We start from the raw sequence: 21,691 nt of genomic DNA, 5'->3' as shown, positions 1-21,691 counted from the left end.
CAAGGACCAAAATTGAAAGTTCTCGTTGGTTGTGGTAGGTTTTGCATGTTCTTCAAGTAAATGTGAAAAATCTATTATTGTTGATGCTTACAGACCCCTCAACATGCACCATGAGGATCAATTGCTTGGCTGCATTTCAAAGCTCCAAGAAAGAAATAGCTTGCTGTACACCGTATCATGATAGAGGAACAGAGCCATGGCTAAGAAAGACAAGTACAAATGCTTGGCTTTTGACAGGTGTCAGTGAGGAAATTGAAGGACCCGATGGAACACCTCAGGATCAAGGCGATATATATTGTGTAGTCTGTTATGAAAGCGGCTCACTCAAAATATACGATGTCCCGATTTTCTCTTGTGCTTTTTCGGTTGATAGCTTTGGTTGAGAGTGACAAAAAAGTGAGGTGAGGTGAAAGAAACCTACGCATATGTTTGAGCCAATGGCAAATTGAGAATATTACATATTCTTCTCAAATCTCAAAACATATTGAATCTCCGCAAGTACAACATCATTCAAAAGGGTCGAATTCTGATAAACAGAAACATACACGAGATATTAAAAAAGGTTGAATTCAGTGTACTTTCATTGTTGAGTTTCTTTCAAAAGTGCAGCTCTCTTCTGCTCTCTTATGTACATCATTCAAACCAAAAAATCAATGGGGGAAAATATGTAAAATGTCAGGAATTAATGGTTCTCTCTAATCTTTCTGATACAGATGTAAAGTCTTCAGTTTTCTAGATTTATTCTCTATTTTTGTAATCTTCCATACCATCACAAATTGGATAGTAATTTTTTCAATATATAAAGATGCCAGAGGCTAGGATTGAGGCAAGGCAGAACTACAATGGTTATGGTTGTGTGTTGGTGCCGAGATTGTGAGTTTTAAAAGTGGGAATTGTGTTCATCCTATTAAATAAAACACCTAAGAAAGTGTTTGACATGACTTGTAATCATACTGTAATCAGGCACTTTCACATACTCCAGAGACACGAGAAGTATGTTTTATGTACCTGAATGATACAAGAATCAATCAGATTAGTCAATATATATAATGATATATTACAAACAATTAGATGTAATTTGTTCATAAATTGTACTCACCTTCTCCCATTTTCCCATGAATCTTATCTACAAGTCATGCAATCAAACAAAGAAAGAAAAGAATTAGTCTGTACAGGTTTAGCTGTTTAGGGGTTATAACTTATAAATATCAGATTATTTCAAATAAAGTTTTTATACACTTGAGATGTGGGATTTGGAAATGATTATCGGATTATTTCAAATAAAGTTTTATTGTATAGGTTTAGCTGTTTAGGGGTTATAACTTATAAATATCCAAGAAATGAATATCTGATTCTAATTATTCACCAAATCATTTTCAAATGCCATCTCCTGATTAAATAAAATAAAAAGCATAAATAGATAGTAAATAATAATATAAGCAATACGATGTTGGTAATTTTAAAGAAGAAAAGGGGAGCAAAGGCAAGAGGTGTATTACATGAAGCTTGGTGGGAAAAGCTTCATAATAATAGATTCTTCAAATACAGGGCCATTTGGGATAGCATACATGCATCTTTGCATATTCTTCACCACCACACAACAGCTGTGATAAGTACTTCCTACTTTGACCTTGATTCAAATGAAAGTTATTAAAGATCAAGATCAATCTTTATCTTGGTAAGAATGATAAAATAGTGAGTCTTATATAATTACTCAAGCGTTATAATACATATGAATAGGGTCAACTGAGATGCAACTGAATTAGCTAAAATACCTTCCGAAATAGAATGATATTGCCAACATTAGAGCCAAAAAAACTCCTCATATGCATCGAGCATGTAGAAAGGAAGAGATCCATCAAGTTTCACCACAAATGGTGGTTTTTCATCAGAATATACACTAGGACCGATCTCAACATTCAAATAAGAGCTTATGTTCGTCTTCAATCCCGCTGTTGCACTGAGAGTTGGATCCTTTTCCACTTTAATATTAACATTTAAAGTCCAACCGTCGGCCTCCTTCATCACTGGCTCAACTTTCAGTTCACTATTATCCTTAGATGCTTCAACTTCACTTGCCACCACCGGTAACTCCTCCACAACACCCAAATCTGTTTCATTTTTAGGAAATTCTAGCACTTCCTCCCTTCTTCTATTACGTCGTGTTTATGCAAACTATTTGACGATGGAGTATTCACAACCACCACACTTGGAAATCTCAAAAGACCAAAACTTGAAGTAAGATAAAATTGAATACAGATCGAGCGCAGATTGGTATGTATCTCTTCAAAATATGCTTCCCCGTTACGATAATCCCACCACTATTCCACCAATAGCTCCGGCAACAACTGTCGGCCTAGGGCCCCCCGCTGCCTTGTAAAGCGCTTGGGTCGCTAATCCGGCCAATATGCTCTAGTCGCTAATCCAACCACCACGAATTTCATTCTGATTAACCCTAAGTTTCATGGTGTCTCTAGCCTCAGAAGCCTTCACGCCCTCTACTAAACCCTTCCCGATGCCAACTACTATGCCACTGAAGTAACCGATGTCGGTGTAGTAAGTCAGGTTTTCGCCCCATGAACTTCGTTGAGCGATGGATTCCTCTTGAAAGAGGTATTCAGGAGATGTGAGAAGTTTGTAAAGGAACTCTAAGATCTTGGTAAGGGTTGTATAGCCGACGGTTTTCGTGGTGGTCGTCATTTATGATGCCATTTGAAGATAATGGTTGGTAAGAGATGTCGTAGTTAGGGCTACAATTATGGTTTCGATCTTTCAAGAATCTGATTCTAAGAGAGAGAGAGAGAGAGAGAGATGTTTGATGATACTGAAGATGAAGATGAGGGACCTAGGGATTTATCTTGCTAAGTAGAAGAGGCGGGGATTAACTTTTTTGGATTCAATAGGCGGGGGTAATTTTCATCGATTTTATTTCCCACTAAAACGCATGTTTCACTTAAAAATTATAAAGAGACACATTTACATGACACACATTATATGAAAGGCGCCCTCCGCATTTCTTTTTTTTTCATTTCTAACACTAATTCAAGGGCGCGCACAAATACGTGCCCTCTATCCTTCAAATTTTGCAAAACTGACATTATCTTTTAGGGCACTTACAAATGCGCATCGTCTATCAGTGAGTGTCATTGTTTGCGCGTCATTAAAGGGCTATTTTCATGTAGTGCACGACGATTCATTCCTTGAATGTTTGTATATTTCTGTCCATGTCGATCTTCTTCTTGAAGATCCACTTTCTTCTAACAGTCCTGCTGTTAAGAGGTAAGTCAACCATGTCCCATACTTGATTGCCATTCATGGAATGAATTTCATCTCTCATGGCTTCAAGCCATTTATTAGATTCTGGATCTGCAGTAGCTTCCTTGAATTTGATGGGCTCACACTGATCCATCAAGAAGAGTTCCTCTTCAGGAATGACAAATCCAAAATTTTTAGTTTCCTAATGAGGTCTACTTAAGCGTTGCATAGTTCATATGTTATTTTGCATATGAATGATAGTTTCATGTTTAACAACGTTTTGTTGATTATTATTCTCACATAAAGGTTGTGTTTATCTAATTTTGTCAAGATTAATAGGTCACTTCTTTTATTCAAAATAAAGGTAGTTCAAGAAACTCTGCTTTTCGGGCTATGAACACCCGCTTCTCTTTTTTCTGGGAGAAGTAATAGCTTATGGTTTCTGTAGGGTATCCCACAAATATATACTTTTGGGATCTAGGTTCAAGATTGTTAGAAGTCTCTATTTTAACATATGCTTCACAACCCTAAATCTTTAAGTAAGACATTGATGGAACTTTTCCATGCCATAACTTGTAGGGAGTCATACTAACATTTTTAGTTGGGACCATGTTTACAATAAGGGTTGTGGTTTCGATGGAATATCCCCAAAACAAATGAGGGAGGTAAGTATGACTCATCATTGAGAATACAATATTAATTAGAATACGATTTCTCCCTTCCGAAACGCCATTGTATTATGGTGTTCTTGGTGGAGTGAGTTATGACTCTATGCCGCAATTCTTAAGACGTTCATCAAAATCATAACTTAGATATTCACCACCACAATCTAATAATATTGCTTTAATCTTTTTCCCTAGATGATTTTCTACTTCATTTTGGAATACCTTGAAGACATCGAATGCTTCATGTTTGTGTTTCATGAGATACACATTTCCAAATCTACTGAAGTCATCAGTACATATAATGAAGTATCTTTCACTGTTTCTAGTCCTTATCCTAAAAGGTTCACATATATTAATATGTATGAGTCCTAATAGATCCTAAGCCCTTTCACAAACACCGTTTAAAGGGGCTTTGTTCATCTTCCCATACAGACATGATTAACATACATCAAAAGACTCTAAGTCTGTTGATTCTAATATTTCGTCCTTTTGAAGCATAGCGATATGAGCATTGTTTATGTGTCCAAGGTGACAATGCCACAAATAAGTTTTTTTTATCAAAGTATAACTTTTTTTCTTATTATTGGGTTGGTTGTAAATTGAATTTTCTTTGTTGTATGGACCATTCAAATCAATCTCGTATATTTCATTATTGGGATAAGTCTCAAAATAGAATATATTATCTTTAAATGCATATATGGTTCCAAAATGAACGTGAAATTCATAAAGAAACCCTTGTTCATACAAAAAAAAAGTATAGATAATATTTCTAGTTATACTACGTACATAACAATAGTTGTCCAAAAAGGTGAAATTCATAAAGAAACCCTTGTTCCTTTTAAAAATTAGTTACCCTTTAAATTAATATTGAAAATCTAAGGTCCAAATCACACAAAATAACATGAGGTGATGACCCACAACACAAGTGATTTTGCTAATCGGTAGGTTATGATAACCAATTACAACTCTGATGTAATTCTATAATGGGATCCAAAAAACATTTCTTTGTTAATGGCATGTTAGTCCTAGCTATGCCTCCATACTCTTATGCTTAGGTGAAGTTTATCATATAAGAACTTGATGACATCATCCATTAAACAAACTTGTGATTTATACTTTACAAACGATTAGCTGACATTTATCCCATAAGTAACTATATGACATCTTGGTCATGACTTGATAATCCATTAGATAAGGCGACCAAAAATCCACAAGAATTGCACAAGTAATTTTTAAGTGGATTGTCTATATTTGAAGTTTTGGAATAAGGGCTTTTATAAATGTTTTATTCTTATAGCATTTTTAAACATTTTGTATCATAAATATTTCATGCATAAAATATTCCATGGTACATTATATAATTTTCCAGAATTATAAAGTTGAATTTATATCTTATATTCAATTTTACTGGTTAAAATAAATACATAATTATAAATCGATATTATAACAATATGAAGAGGCTTTTTAACCTTTTAATAAAACTTTCTTTTATTATAGAGTTATGGAGTTTAGATTAAATTGAAAACCTATTTTAAGCCTCTTTAAATAGTATAAAGTTTGGCTATTTAAGAGTTCTAAAATTAAAACTCTTTTTAACAAAAAAAAAAAAAAAAAAAACTCAACTTTTTTTACATGTTATGTTGGAATTTTTTTAAATCTAAACCCTAACTTGATATTATTTTTGTCAAAATGTTTATTAGCATGGTAATCACATTTTCATACATACAACATTTTACAGCAACAAAAGATAGACATCACAAGTATGCATTATATGTGTATAAACAAAGTCATTTTCTAGCAATATTTATAGTGAGTCATCACAATAATTATTATGAAATTTTCTAAATGACTTATTAGTACGCTTCAAGATCTTCAAAAACTCCATGTCTTGGAAAAGTCTTCATTGATCCATGTTGTTACATTTTTTTAAAGAAATGTACAAACTAGTCTAAACTAATTTAATATACATAAAAAATGAACAAATGAAATAATACCTACTTATTTATTACAACATCATATGAATAATTAAATAACAACTACAAATGTCCTAGTGACTTGTTTATACACAACATTAAACATATTAACAAACAACTCTTTGTTTTTTTTCTAAGGCAACTTTTATATAACCAAAATACAAGGAAAAACGGTTATATAACAATAAACACATTTAAACTACAAGTTGCAAAAGAAAACAAACATGAATATTTCTTTAGTCAAAAAGAAATTCATGCTTGTTTTCAGAAAAAACAAAGATTATCAAACATAATAAATAATAATAACATATAAAAGATGTCTTTGATACCACTGATATGTTTTGATACATAAAATATAGTGTTTTTCATAAAAACACCAACAACGGAAGCTTTTAAAAATAACTAGTTTATTTTAAAGTATTTCAAAACAAAATCGTCAAGGATCCTTTTATACAGGTTAGAATGATATAAACGCAACCATAATATTTTTTATAATGAAAACCTTTGGAGCCTTTGAACCCACTTGGTTTTGGGGTGTTAAAGTAGATAACAAGAACAAAGAGTATGATCTTCTCTAGAAATATCTTCCACCAAGATTGAGGCACTTTAAAATGTTAGTTCCTTCTTGTATTATTGAATAACTTAACCCTTTAAGCACTTCCCACAAGTAAGAACTAAATGAGATAACTCAAGGAAGCTTTAAAGAAAAAAAACTCACTTTAAAAGAAAGCAAACTTCTTGTGTAGAAAAACCCATAGTTTTGGAGAGAATTTTGGACAAAAGAACTTATTTTTCTTATGCAGAAGACTCTCCTATGTACCCCCATGCAATTAAGGTCATGACCTATCATATAAACAAGGAGGAGGTCAGACTTAGCAAACTTCAAGGACTTTTGAGGACTGTGGAAAGTAGTCTCAAAGGTAAGAGTGTAGTTACCACTCGTACCACCGCCTCTATTATGGAAATCGGGAAAGGTAAAGGGAAAAAGAGGAAGACCCCTTCGAAGGGTAACAAGGAAAGTCTCTTGATGGCTCTTCTTTGACTGGAACCAAAGGTGGTGCTGCCACTCCCTCTTCCAACCCGAAGCATGCACAATGCTTCTACTATCAAGAAAAAGGGCACTGGAAGCAAAGCTGCCCCAAGTACTTGCAGGATGTTAAGGAAGGGAAAGGAAAACCCACCCATGTAGGTATTTACACTATATTGTCTAATAACTCACCACATACTAATTCTTGGGTCCTTGATATAGGGTATGGAATTCACATTTGTTCTAATTTGCAGGGCCTAAAAATTAGTGAGGATGTGGAGCACGGAAAGATAAAGTTGATCATTGGTAATAGAAAAGCTTCACATGTCACAAAGATTGGAGTTTATTATTTATTGCTTAATAGTGGGTTAATATTAGACTTGAATAAATGTTGTTACTCATCTGAAATGGCGAGAAATATTATTTCCTTTCATGGTTTATACAGAAAGGATTTACTTTTTCATTTGTTAATGAATGTGGTGGTATTAATGCTTTTTATAATGGTGTTTTTTTTTATTTTAAAGCATTACCATGTGATGGTGTATATGAAAACTTTCTCATTTGTAGATAACTTAGGAAATAATGTATTAATGTTGATTCCTCCACTAGTTTGGATAAGGCATCTTTGTTGCATTGTCATCTTGGACATGTAAAAAAGAAGCGCATAGGCCAACTCCAAAAGGTTAGATTCTTGGAGTTATTTGACTTAAGGTCAGATGATAGTTGTGAATCTTGTTTACTTAGAAATATAACTAAGTCACCCTTCACTGGTACTTGTGCTAGGGGTGAAGGTTTGTTGGATCTCATACACACCGATGTGTGTGGGCCCTTCTGAACTGCTACATGGGATGTTAACCGCTTCTATGCGACTTTTACTGATGATTACAGTAGATATGGTTGTGTCTACTTCATCAAGCATAAGTCAGAAACCTTTGAAATATTCAAAGAGTTTAAACAAGAAGTGGAGAATCAGTTGGGAAAGAAGATAAAGATGCTCCGATGTTGATGTATATTGTAAAAGTCGAATAGAGTGTTTTGTATAGTTTCGCATTTTATGTTATTTTACTAAGTCATTCTTATGCGAAGATAAAATGTATAGACTTAGTATACTTTTTGATAGTTCCCTATAAATAGGGACTTAGGCTAGAAGTTGTAGTACGATGCTTGAACTCACTTCTGCTTAACTTTGTAATCAGACTTTATCAATATAAGATCTTATTAATATTTACTCTCTGTGTTCATCATCTTAAATCATTCAAATCTATCTTTTCTGTTCTAAATTCTCGATAACAATTCTCATCAATTGGTATAAGAGCAGGATTCAAACTGCTTAGATCTTATTTTCATATAAGAATCATTTGCTTTTTGAGTTACGAATTTTACTCAAAATTTTTCGCGCATTTTTGATTTTGAAAATCACTTTTGATCTTCAGATTTGAATTGATTCTGCATTTAAATTGTTAATTCGAGTAATCGATTAGTGATTTGTGATCAATTCGTTTGATAAATTCTGAAATTCATCAAGTTTTCAAGTTTTCAGATATTTTCTGTGTTCATCAATGGCGAACTTCAACATGAATACAATGACTTCTTTCTCTCACTTGCTTGGTTCATCAACCAAAATTCCGATGTTAATTCCAGAATACTATGATCAGTGGGCTGATAGAATGGAAGATTACTTAAATGGAATTGATGAAGAACTTTGGAAATGTATTGATGGAACAGTACTAGCTCCTGCTAATGTTCAACCAATTGGATCATCTACTGCGTCTACTGATGTTGAAGAACAACACAATCGATTGAAGAAAAATGAAAAGAGATGCATGAGAGAACTAAGAGGTGCTCTGCCTCCTGTGGTTTACAATTACATTCGTAGTTGTAAAACAGCTAAAGAGATCTGGAATACTCTAAAAGAAAAATATCAAGGAAGTGAAAAGACGAAGATCAACTCTGAGAAGCAGTGTCTCGTTGAACTGAAGGAATTCAGACAAAAGGATTCAGAAACTTTAGAAAGTTGTTATGATCGTCTGAATGAGCTTATGTTTCACTGCAACAGGTATGGAATTACTAGATCTACCATGGAGTTCAATCTCACTATCATTATGAGTCTTCGCAAAGAATGGCGTGGTGTAAGCATGATGATAAAGAATCAACAGTGTTTTGATACAACCACATTGAATGATCTTTACAATCAACTGAAAACACATGAATGTGAGGTCACAGAAATGTATGAAGAATCAAAACAAGCTATTGGTGGTCCTTTGGCTCTTGTTTCAAAAGTAACAGACACCGATGAAAAAGATGGTTCTGATATAGAAGGATTTTTGATGAACTCTGATGATGAAGCAGTAGCATACTATTCAAACAACAAAGTTAAAAAGTTTTTCAAAAAGCCTTTTAATCCAAAAGGAAAGAATAGTGATGTGAAAAGTGAAGTAACAAGAACTGGAGGAGAAGAGAAGAAGAAAATGGAGAAAACAGAGGGAAAACAGAAGAATGCGAATGAAGAGAAAAAGTTAAAGGGTGATTCAGGAATTTATTGCCACTACTGCAATGGTGCGAATCATTTCGCAGCTGATTGCATATTGCGAAAGAAGGAAGAAAAGAAAGAAAAAGTCAAAGATGAAGCTTATTATTCTGAAAAAATTGAAGAGTTAAGGGCAAAGAACAAAGGAGTGTCTTTGGTTGCTAAGGGAGAATCGGATGAAGAAGAAAGTGGAACGTATCAGATCTGGTCTTCAGGCTCTGATGATGAAGAAATGAGACATCCAACACATGGAGCTATGTTCGCAAGTTTTGAGGACTGCGAAGGGAACATTTCTGGGAAATGTTTTATGTCTAAATCCACAGACAAATCTCCTATGACAACCAAGGTACGTGCAATTCTTGAATCTTTTAATATTCCTTTATCTGCTTATGATGCTGAAATTGTTTCGTTTAATGATACTGTGGCTTATTTTGATTCTGTTATTGTGTCTGCTAGTAATGAAGCTAAGAAATTGAATGTGCAACTTAGTGAGACACAAAGGGAATTAGAAATAAAGAAGAGCAGAGTAGAAAAATTAGAATTGCAAATCAAAAACATAGATTGTGATAGGAATAATCTTTCGAATGATGTTAGATTGTTACTAGCACAAAGAAACATCTATTGTAATTCAGCAAAAAGGTTGTATGCAAAATTAACTGCTTTACATCATTCTTCTGATATTAGCAAAGAACAACATAGGAAAATTTTAGCTTTTCTTGAATATGAGCGTGAAAAAGTTGATGTTGTTTCTTATGATTGCGAAAGTACAATTGCTCAATTTGACAAAATACCGGATGATAGATATTCATATGGTATTGTCAAAATTGATGAATTTCTGAATGTTGATGAGTTGGTTAACATTGTAAATGAAAGTTTGACAAAAAGTGAACAAGTGAAAATCTTAAAGAAAACCGAAAATTCAACTCTTACTGCGTAATTTAATTATGCTGATATTGATGAAAATTCTGATAATGTGAGTAAAATCAGTGAAATTGAAGAAGAAGAAGAGATTGATTGTTCTCAATTGTCAATTGTTAATATCACATCTAAGATCAAAGGTAAAGAAATAGTAGTTGATTCAATAGTAGAGGATAAAGTTGATAAATCTTCAACTTCGCAACATTGTAAGTTTGATAATGTGGAAGTTGAAAGCTGGAAATTTGATGATACTAATGAAATTAAAGAAGAAAAGCAAAACTCAACTGAAACACATCAAAGGGTTGTGGTTGATCAAGTGTTTGAAAACACAAAAGAATTTGACAAAGTTTTAAATGACAAAGGCGCACATTATTTGGAAACCAACACATTGGTATATCCAAATTTTGTATGTACTGATAAAACTATTTTTCCAAATCAAGTTTTTGTCACTACTGGAAATGTTGAGAAAATTCGTCCTGAGTTCAATAAAATGGTTGAAAAAGACAATCAAAAGTCAACACCTAACGGTTTCTTCGCAAATCAAAACACAGTAGAAAACAATTTAACTCAAAATTCTTATGTGTTTCAAAAAAAAATCATTACAAAAATGGGTGGTTAAAGGTGAAAAATCAAACAAATCTTTTGAAAAAGTTGAAAAATCAAAGGTTGAAATGAAATTAAATTCTCAAGAATTCAAATTGATGGTTGAAACTTTTTCAACAGAAAATAATGTTTCAAAAAGACAAGCAAGAAAAGCAATATTTTGGCAAGTTGTGAATAATGAAAAACAACAAATTTCAAAAACATCGTCAAAATTTTAAGATAAAAACACTAACACAACTACGAGTTTTCATAAACAAATAAATTCTGTTGATAAGGTTTCATATATTCGCAAATATGACAACAATAGAAAATTTGAGAATTCGCAAAAATTTGCAAATAATCAAAAGTTTCCAAATGTTGACAAATTCACGAATAATTCATCAAATTTGAAGAAATCAAATCAATTCAAAGAGAAATTTTCACCACAACAACCAAATTTTCCAAATCCTTCAATATCATCAAAAACCAAAGTTTCATACATCAAAGGAAAGACTGATGTAAATATGATCAATAATTGGTTTGAAGGGAAAGGAAAGAAATATCAAAGTGTAAAGTTTTCAAAACAAGAAATCAAAAATGCCTTTGATAAGTTTGCAAATAATTCTTCAACTGCTAATACATCATCCCATAATTCGCAAGTTCCGGTTCAAAAATGGAAACCAGTTATCAAACATGCGAATGTTGTGAAGGATAAGATTACAATCAATGCGAATCCAAAACTAGTGGATGACTATATATCAATATCTAGAACTGATGATGCTGATATAATGGATTCAGTTACAAACAAAGTGAAAACATGGTTTTTAAGTTCCAAAAAGTTGTTTCATTCTACTAATGATGGACCCAATAAGTCTTGGGTTCCTAAATTCTTTCATTAAATGCAGGTGTTATGTGACGAGCAATATGATCCAAAATGGTATATTGATAGTGGTTGCTCTCGTCATATGACTGGAAGAAAGGAAAACTTGCGAGATTACCGAAGCTTGGAGAATGCTGGAGTTGTCAAATTTGGAAATAATCATAAGTGTCAAGTGAAAGGATATGGGAAAGTCACAAATGGAAACTTCACAGTAAACAGAGTTGCTTATGTTGAAGGACTTCAACACAATTTGATTAGTGTATCACAACTTGTTGTGGGTACTAGAAATCAAGTAGTGTTTAATGAAGAAGGAAGTATCATTTCAAATGCAAAAACAAATGAGATACTTCTGAAATCCAAACGATATGGTGATATGTTTACTTTGGACATCAAACCAATTGTGGGAAAACCAGCTGTGTGTTTACTATCAAAAGCATCCAAAGTTATCAGCTGGCTTTGGCATCGAAGATTATCACATTTGAACTTTCGAAATATAAATAAACTTGTAACTGGAGATTTAGTTCGAGGTTTACCAATATTAAAAATTGACAATGATTCTTTATGTGCAGCTTGCGAACAAGGAAAACAACATCGAAAAGGTCATCCTATTGTCATAGATTCAAAGATAGTAGATCCATTGGAACTTCTTCACATTGATCTATGTGGACCATCAACTGTTGCAACAATAAATTAAAAGCGGTATATTTTAGTTGTTGTAGATGATTTCTCAAGATTCACATGGGTATTTTTTCTCAGGTTGAAATCTGAAGTTGCTTAGACAATGATTGATTTTATCAAAAAGATTGAAATTAGTTTGAAAAAGAATGTACGCAAAATTAAAAGTGATAATGGTTCGGAGTTTAAAAATTAAACTCTTGACAATTTTCTTACAAACAAAGGTATTTCGCGTAATTTCTCATCACCATATACTCCACAGCAAAATGGTGTAGTTGAAAGAAGAAATCGATCTTTATGCGAAGCAGCCAGAACCATGCTCACATATGCGAATCTACCTCAATATCTTTGGGCAGAAGCTGTATCCACAACATGTTTTACTCAGAATAGATCATTCATTCACAGAAGATTCAATGTTACTCCATATGAAATAATCAATAATCGGAAACCTAATGTAAAATTCTTTCATGTTTTTGGTTGCAGGTGTTTTATTATGAATCTCAAAGATAATTTGTCAAAGTTTCAAGCAAAAGCTGATGAAGGCATTTTCTTAGGATATTCACAGAATTCAGTTGCATACAAAGTGCTTAATAAACGAACAAGAAAAATTGAAACTTTCAATTTAACTTTTGATCATTACTATCTTAAATAGATTGATAGTAAATTCGATCAGAAATCAATACTTGTGGATTCAAATACTCAAATTGATAATTCCGAAATTAATGATTTTGATTATGACTTAATTTTTGGAATTACTGACAGGGCAATTAATGCAGAAGATAATGCTCCTGATAATCAAACATCAGAATCTTCAAAACATTCTGATGAATCATTTTCAACGTCGATAACTTGTGAAAGCATATCAAATATTCATATGGAGGAGGAACACACAAGTGTTCATGAAGATATTATACCACCTTTTGAGGGGAAGCATTCACAAAATCTGCAAGAACATCAAGTTGAGGGGGAGCATTCACAAAATCCGCAAGAACATCAAGTTGAAGGGGAGCATTTACCAAATCAGGAAGAACATCAAGTTGAGGGGGAGCATTCACAAAATCAAAATGCACATAATTCTGAGGGGAATTATCCAAATGTAGATCATGTTGAGAGAGAAGTTCATAAAACAGAGACAAATTGTCATGATAACAATGCAGACTTTCATACATTTAATGATAATTTTTCTGTTGCAGGATCTGAAAATGAAGATATGCATGAAGATGCACTATTAGACTATGATCAAAATTATCCACCACTTGCGAAATGGACAAGAAATCATCCACAAGAACAGGTAATTGGCAATTTACAAGAAGGTGTGTTGACAAGAGCTCAAATTCGTGCGAAAAATGAGGTACTAAACACTAACCAAGAACTTTGTATGTTTAATGTCTTTATTTCGAAAATAGAGCCAAAAACAATCAAGAATGCTATGGAACACTCAGATTGGGTTGTTGCTATGCAATCTGAATTGGCTGAATTTGAACGAAACAAGGTTTGGAGATTAGTTTCTAAACCTTCTGATGTTTCGATTGTTGGATTAAAATGGATTTTTAAAAACAAAACCGACAAAGATGGCAATATTATTCAAAATAAAGAAAGACTAGTGGTTAAAGGATATTCGCAACAAGAAGGCATTGATTATGAAGAAACATTCGCACCTGTTGCAAGACTTGAAGCAGTTCGCATATTCTTAGCTTATGCAGCTCACAAAGATTTTGATGTTTATCAAATGGATGTTAAATGTGCATTCTTAAATGGCAAACTCGAAGAAACAGTGTATGTTGAACAACCACCAGGTTTTGTAAACACTGAACATCCTGATCATGTTTATATTTTAGATAAAGCTGTATATGAGTTAAAACAAGCACCAAGGGCCTGGTACGCAACACTTACTTCTTGAAACAATCTAAATTTAAACAAGGATCAACCGACCCCACATTATTTCGCAAGAAAGTTGGGTGTCATCTAATGCTTGTTCAAATTTATGTTGATGATATTATCTTTGGTTCAGCTGATCCAGCATTGTCCCTTGAATTTGAAAATTTAATGAAAAGTCAGTTTGAAATGAGCATGATGGGAAAAATTAATAATTTTCTTGGTTTAAACATAAAACAGAACAGACAAGGAATTTTCATTAATCAAGAAAAATATACAAAGAACTTGCTGGAAAAGTTTGGAATGATTAATAGCACGAAGCTCAGAGTCCCTATGGCAGTAGGAACACGACTAACTCCTTCGTTAGACACTCCTGATGTTGATCTAACAGTGTATCGTAGCATGATAAGGTCTTTGTTGTACTTAACTGCGAGTAGACCTGATATTATGTTTTCGGTTTGTTGTTGTGCTAGATATCAAGCAAATCCAAGAGAACCACATTTGACGGCAGTGAAAAATATCTTTCGATATTTAAAGGGAACTGTTTCATTAGGCCTTTGGTATCCTGCAAAAACAGGATTTTTCATTCAAGCTTTTTCAGATTCTGATTTAGGAGGATGTACATTAGATCGAAAAAGTACGACTGGTGGATGTCAATTATTGGATGGAAAGTTGGTGAGCTGGCAATCAAAGAAACAAACTTGTGTGGCTATCTCAACTGCTGAAGCAGAATACATCTCTGCGGCTGCTTGTACTTTGCAAATCATATGGATTCAGAGTCAACTTCGTGATTATGCAATAAACATGAAAAAGATTCCTTTGTATTGTGATTCACAAAGTGCAATTCGCATTTGTCATAATCAAGTACAACATTCAAAGACAAAACACATCGCTCTTCGATATCATTTATCAAAGATCATGTGGAAGATGGGAATATTGAAATTCATTTTGTCAAAACAACTGAACAACTTGCTGATATTTTTACAAAACCTCTTGATGAAAAATCATTTGTTCGAATTTTAGCAGGTTTGGGGATGCTTAATGCGAATGCAGTTTCCTTCACACAAGAATAAATGTTTTGTTTAGAAGATGCGTTCACATTGTTCAGAAGTTACTGTTCATTCAGAGGCTTCGCATGGCTTCGCATCCATATCAATTCGCATCTGTGGGTACATCAACTTACGAAAGTTTTACATGTTGCTTTCTTATCTTTTTTAAAAGAAAAAAAATACAAAAAGATTTACATTTTTTTTAGTATTTTCTTTTGAAAAATTAAAAATACAAAAAGATTTTCATTTTTTTTTTGTAATTTTCTTTTGACAAATCAAAAATCCAAAAAGATTTTATTTTTCTTTATTTTTTCAATTGTGTACTAAGATGTTACTGTAGGGCTAGAATGCGAAGTGATCATACTTAGTGTTTCTATGGGAAGGTATAAATTCATTTTAGACTAGTTAGAATGTCCCTAGAAGCATGCTGCTGTATGTAGACCAAAAGTCTCGACATGACTCTATGTGTGCAAAGAAAGCCTTGATGACATTATCATATGATAATTTCTACCCATAAAGGCTTATATTCGCATAAGTCACAAATGAGCTACCTTACTCTTCTCAAATGAGTTAAGAGTTTTCTGTTTTGTCCATTATAACAGAGGTACACTTCGATTCTCATCCAATCTTTTTAAACCAAACAATTCTTTCAATCCAAAATTTTTTTTGAAAAGATTTGTCCTTGAGGTTTTTGATCAAACCAATCAAAACTTAGACGAATCACAAATCTGTGTTAATGACCTATCATCATGAGTCCGTGATGAAAGTGAAACCCAAAAATCATACACTTTAAGGAATTGATGGAGAACTTTGTTCCAGATTTTTATGAAACTTTTGTTTCTGTATCAACATTTCGAAACTTCAAATCATATCCAATTCGCATGTGTGGTCTTGATCAAATATTTCGAACCCAGAATGTTTGGTTACCCAACAAGATCCAGAACAAAATTTTCATTTGAATATGATTTCAATGTAAGTTTCATTCGCAAATTCTTGTCATGATAAATATTTTTCCAAAACCAACTTGTCACTGACTACACTGGTCAAACAAGTAATTTCATTTACATTTTCTCACCTTATGTTAAGGTTGATATGTAATGAAATTTCAAACCAATCCAAAATGACTTTTAAAAAGAAGCCCTTCGATACTTTTCTATAAGTATTCGATTGTAATTCACGGGACACTATACAAGCAGTTGATTATCTCTCTTGATAATTAATGAAGTAACCTTTGCCCGGGGTTTTACTGAATTCATGTCAATTTGAATTATTGACATCACAACATTCCTAATATCTTTGTTTCTTATCTTATTTAGTTTGGCACAATGCACACACGAAATCCTTGAGGTTCTGAGTACAACCAACTCAGGCTGATGATTTCGCAAGTCTGGCATATGAATTTACTTTAAATCCCAAAAGTAAATGAGCCTTGCTTCCATGCGAAGGGTTTTTAACGGTTACTGTTCTATAACGGATACTTGACAGGCTGTATACTCAAAATCGTTGGTATTTTGTCCGGTTTTCAAGGAGATGTGACAGTTACTTTTTGGAATGTTGTTACCTTTTGCAGTCATGATCCGACTTTTAAGGTGCCACGTCGGATAACATTAAATGTATCCCGCTGCAATTTCAAATCAATTTTGAGCAACCTATAAAAGGGGGTTCAAGAACACTGGTTACGGTTACGCAAACAAGAACTCTTCAAACACTTTCAAGATTCAATCTTCATCCTAACTTCAATTTTCTTTTTCCAAAACCTAACAATGGCGGCCACTACTTCCAACACCGATGAGGTTCTTTCTCACCAAACTACCAAGTTGATCCCAAAGTTTCTGCTTATCCTGAAGGGTTAAAGATGTTGTTTGTTGTCCTAAAACGTTCTGCTTTGGCAACCGCAATGTTCAGTTCATCTCCGGTTTCGATGGTCTGGTTATCACGTTCCGCTTCCACAACTTCCTGTAATCACACAGCCGATGTGATTACTTTTAATCTCATCAACAACAAACGAGTTAAACTTTCGAAGAACTTGTTTGTGGAAATTCTACAAATTCCAAACAATCCTCCCTTCATCAAACCTGTTAACTCCCAAGTTATTCATATGTTTAACGAAATGGGGCATCAACCGGAGTTAACAAAAATCAGTGATTTCAGAAAATCAGGGTTGCCGTGTATGTGGAATTTTCTTTTTGGAATTTTTCTCCGGTGTCTTACAGGCAGAGTCGTTGGGCTGGATAGAGGAAGGATGGAAGTATATGCCATGGTGATGGGCATATATTATGACATTAGTGTTGATTATGCAACACAGTTATGGAAGGAATTTGTCAAGAGTTTAGAACACACAACTCCGGAGAAGGGTATTTCGTGTGCAAGATATTGGAGTTTGATTCTTGAACACGTGTATGAGAAAGAAGAGATTCCGATGTTGTCAAATGTTGAAGTTGCTGAATTTTCTTTTTATCAATTTCCTAAAGCTGTAGAAGATGATGAAGCAATCTTCACCCATGTAGCTCGTATTCCAGACGCAATGCTTCGCAAGGTCTCTCCCACCCACAAAATTTTGGTGAGATATTTGCGAACTGTTGATACAGATGAGCCAACTGGAGTTTTATTAGATGTTGCAACTCCATCTAAAACAAAGAAGGCTGGAAAGAAACTTGCGAAGGGCTCGTCTTCCTCAGTACCAGCAGAAGTCATTTCAACTGAGGAACCTTCCACGAAGTCGAAGAAGGAAATCTTACCTTCAAAATCTGGGGTACTAAAACAGATTCACAAAGCGGAAGTGAGTAGTAAAGGTGTTGCTATTCGCAATATTCCATCCCCAGTATCTCCCACGAAGAAGCGACAACGAGCGGAAGACGTTGCGAAAAACATGCAACATACAATGGTCAAGAAAAGGAAGATGGTGATTCGTAATGAATCATATGAAGAAGAGATTTTCCCAGAAACTCCTCCTGTCACAACAATGGTACCTCTTTCTTTACCTATCATTCCCACTTCGCAAATTTCTACCACTATTTCCTAAACCAAATCACTCGAAATAGTTCTTACCAAATCAGTTACTGAGGAGGTTCCTATTTCTGATATGGTTGTCAACGTATCTGATACGGGGGCACCTATCCTGAGTGATGCACCATCTGTTCAAACAACCTTACCCATTTCCTTACCTGATACCACTTTGTCTACCACTTTAAATATTTTTGACCATGCTTTACAAAACCCTTTCACCACACTATTTCCTTCGCAATCACTAGAAAATCCTCAACCTTCGCAACCTACGCAACCAATGTCTGAACAAGAAATTGAAGGAGGTGCCTTTGGGGGGGATACTTGATGATATTCCTTTTGATTCAGATGAAGAAGATATTCCTGATCATATGCTGATGACAGGAAAACAATTTAAAATACTGAATCAAAAGTTGAAGACCATAATTCAATCACAAGCAGATTCAGGTCGAATGTCATCAATATCTGCCATGGAGGTTGATATCATGATTAAAGGAGCAGAAAAACGAATAATGGAGAAAATTTCTCAATCTGAAGAAAACAATGAGCTCAGAATTATGTCTCAAGGAAATAATTTTAATTCTGTAGTTCAAGATCTTTGGGCAGTTACAAAAGAACGTCATGTTCTTTTTGTTCAAGATGTTAAAAAGGTTCGCGAAGATGTCAACTTCAAAATTCAGGAGTTGAAGTCTGAACTTGCGAAAGATCTTCATGATGTCCACAACAAACAAGATGCCGTTCAACAACAAATTGTGGATATTTCTACTCATCTTCAAAAGCTACATAATCTTCCTGGTCTTGCAGATCACAAAGCCTAAATCATGATGAAATTTGATCAGCTCATCCAGTTGGTCACTGATCTCAAAACAGCTCTTTCACATTCTTCATCATCTCAAATTCTTACTCCAGAATTCTTGTCTCTAAAGATTAATACTTTAGAACAAGCTATTCACAAAGCCTTTACATCACTCACCAGTTTTACTTCTTTACTTCCAAAGGGTGCTCCGCCTGTTTCCACAAAGGTGCAAGGGGGAGAAGAAAGACGAAGCAAAGAAGTGGATGCGAAAACTTTGGGAAAAGTGATATCAACACAGCTTGTTGCTACTCTTCCAATTCCTTCTAAGCCGATTTCTGCAACAACAATCACCACAAGAACAATTACTAAGGGTATTGTTATTGGAAGACATGAAGGTGGTTCAAGCTCAAAACCCCAACATGATGTTGTAGGAAGAGGGAAAGGAATTTTATATGAAAAATCAAAAGAATAGTTGAAAGCAGAGGCTGAGGCTGAAATGGAAAAGATGAGGCAAGTCCAGAGCATCATGAGGCAACGGGCAAGTGATCCTCCTTCCATGAACAAAGGAGATCCCGCAAAACTTTACTCTTACAAAACCATAGAGTCAAAAGTTGTTTGTAGGGAGATGTATGAGTTCGAGAAAAAGCCAAAAAGAAGTTATGATATTTCGAACTCAGATCACTGCCAGTTGGACTTCCCAATTAATGAAATGCTTTTCATCAATGCACAATACAAGATCAGTGAGAAATTTGATAATCCGAATGAGTACACTCAAATGAAAATCAGATTTCATGCTGTCTTGGGGAAGGAACCTGATGAAGTTTGGTCGTTAATGAAGATCAAGAAGGTTGTGACGATAAAGAAAGATGTTATGTTTGAAGAGATGTTACAGAATTTCAGATACTTTTTTATCAGAGCTGACAACAAACAATATGACTTCACAGTTGCTGACTTTCCTTTGATGAATTGCAATGATTTGATTCAAGTAGCACTGATTTTGAAGCATATGGAAGAAAACAATCTCAAAGGCTCTGATACAGATGTGTTCAAAGCTGGCTTCGCACATGTGAAGACTTTCATAGATAATTACTTCGATTGTCTAGCCCTTACTGATGATGAATTAGCACATGTTGTGGGAAGGGAAGTGAAAGTTCCATGGGAGGAGACTTTGACACAATCTGCTTTGTCAAAGTATGCTGTTGGAGAAATCTGTCTTAAACCATTTGGTATGGTGTTTTCAGGCAGAGACACTAAAGGCAATCCAAAGAAGTTTTTGTTCAAGGTCTTAGAGATTGAAAGATATAATTCTTCGCAATATACACACTTCATTGTACGTATGAACAATTGCAAGAAAAATAATGAAGGAGACAAGAAGGATTTGAAGAAGGTGATCTCCTGGTATGGAGAGGTGCAAAAGGCAATTCACTCTGCAATTCAAAAGCTTATGAATTGAATTGTATCGACTGTTTACAAAGGGGGAGAATGTTGATGTATATTGTAAAAGTCGAATAGAGTGTTTTGTATAGTTTCGCATTTTATGTTATTTTACTAAGTCATTCTTATGCGAAGATAAAATGTATAGACTTAGTATACATTTTGATAGTCCCCTATAAATAGGGACTTAGGCTAGAAGTTGTAGTACGATGCTTGAACTCACTTCTACTTAACTCTGTAATCAGACTTTATCAATATAATATCTGATTAATATTTACTCTCTGTGTTCATCATCTTAAATCATTCAAATCTATCTTTTCTGTTCTAAATTCTCGATAACAAGTCTCATCATCCGATCCACTCGAGGTGGTGAGTATCTTAGTATCGAGTTCCTTGACTATCTTAAGGAATGTGGAATTTTTTCACACTTCACACCTCCTAGGACACTACAGCTGAATGGTGTGCCTGAGAGGTGCAATCGAAGCTTGTTAGACATGGTTCGTTCCATGATGAGTCGAGCTTTATTGCCAATCTCATTTTAGGGGTATACCTTAGAGATTGCCGCCCATATCCTTAATCTAGTCCCTACCAAGAAGGTTGCCAAAACACCTCATGAGATGTTGACTAGGAAAGCTCCCACTTTAGACCACATCAAGATTTGGGGTTGCGAAGCTATTATGAGGCACGAGACTCACGACAAGCTCAAACCTCGAAGTGAGTGGTGTATTTTCATCGGCTACCCGCATAAATCCTTTAGTTATCTCTTCTATAGACCGAGTGATAATGTTGTCTTCATGGATAGGAGAGGACTCTTTCATAATAGAGAATCCATAAGCCAAGGAAAACAGTGGGAGGCAAATTGATCTTGAAGAGCTTCAAGATTCAAGCGGTGAAGGAACCTCAAACACTAGCAATCAACCAAAGGAGGAAACTCATGTTGAGCTGATTGATGAGTCCATACCTCTGAGGCGTTCCACAAGAGTTAGGATCACGCCAGATTTTTATTATGGTTTCCATATTACTACAGAAGGT

Source organism: Lactuca saligna, chromosome 9 (genome assembly GCF_052625555.1).
Source record: "Lactuca saligna cultivar CGN05327 chromosome 9, ASM5262555v1, whole genome shotgun sequence".
NCBI lineage: Eukaryota > Viridiplantae > Streptophyta > Magnoliopsida > Asterales > Asteraceae > Lactuca > Lactuca saligna.
This window is presented reverse-complemented; position numbering follows the sequence as displayed.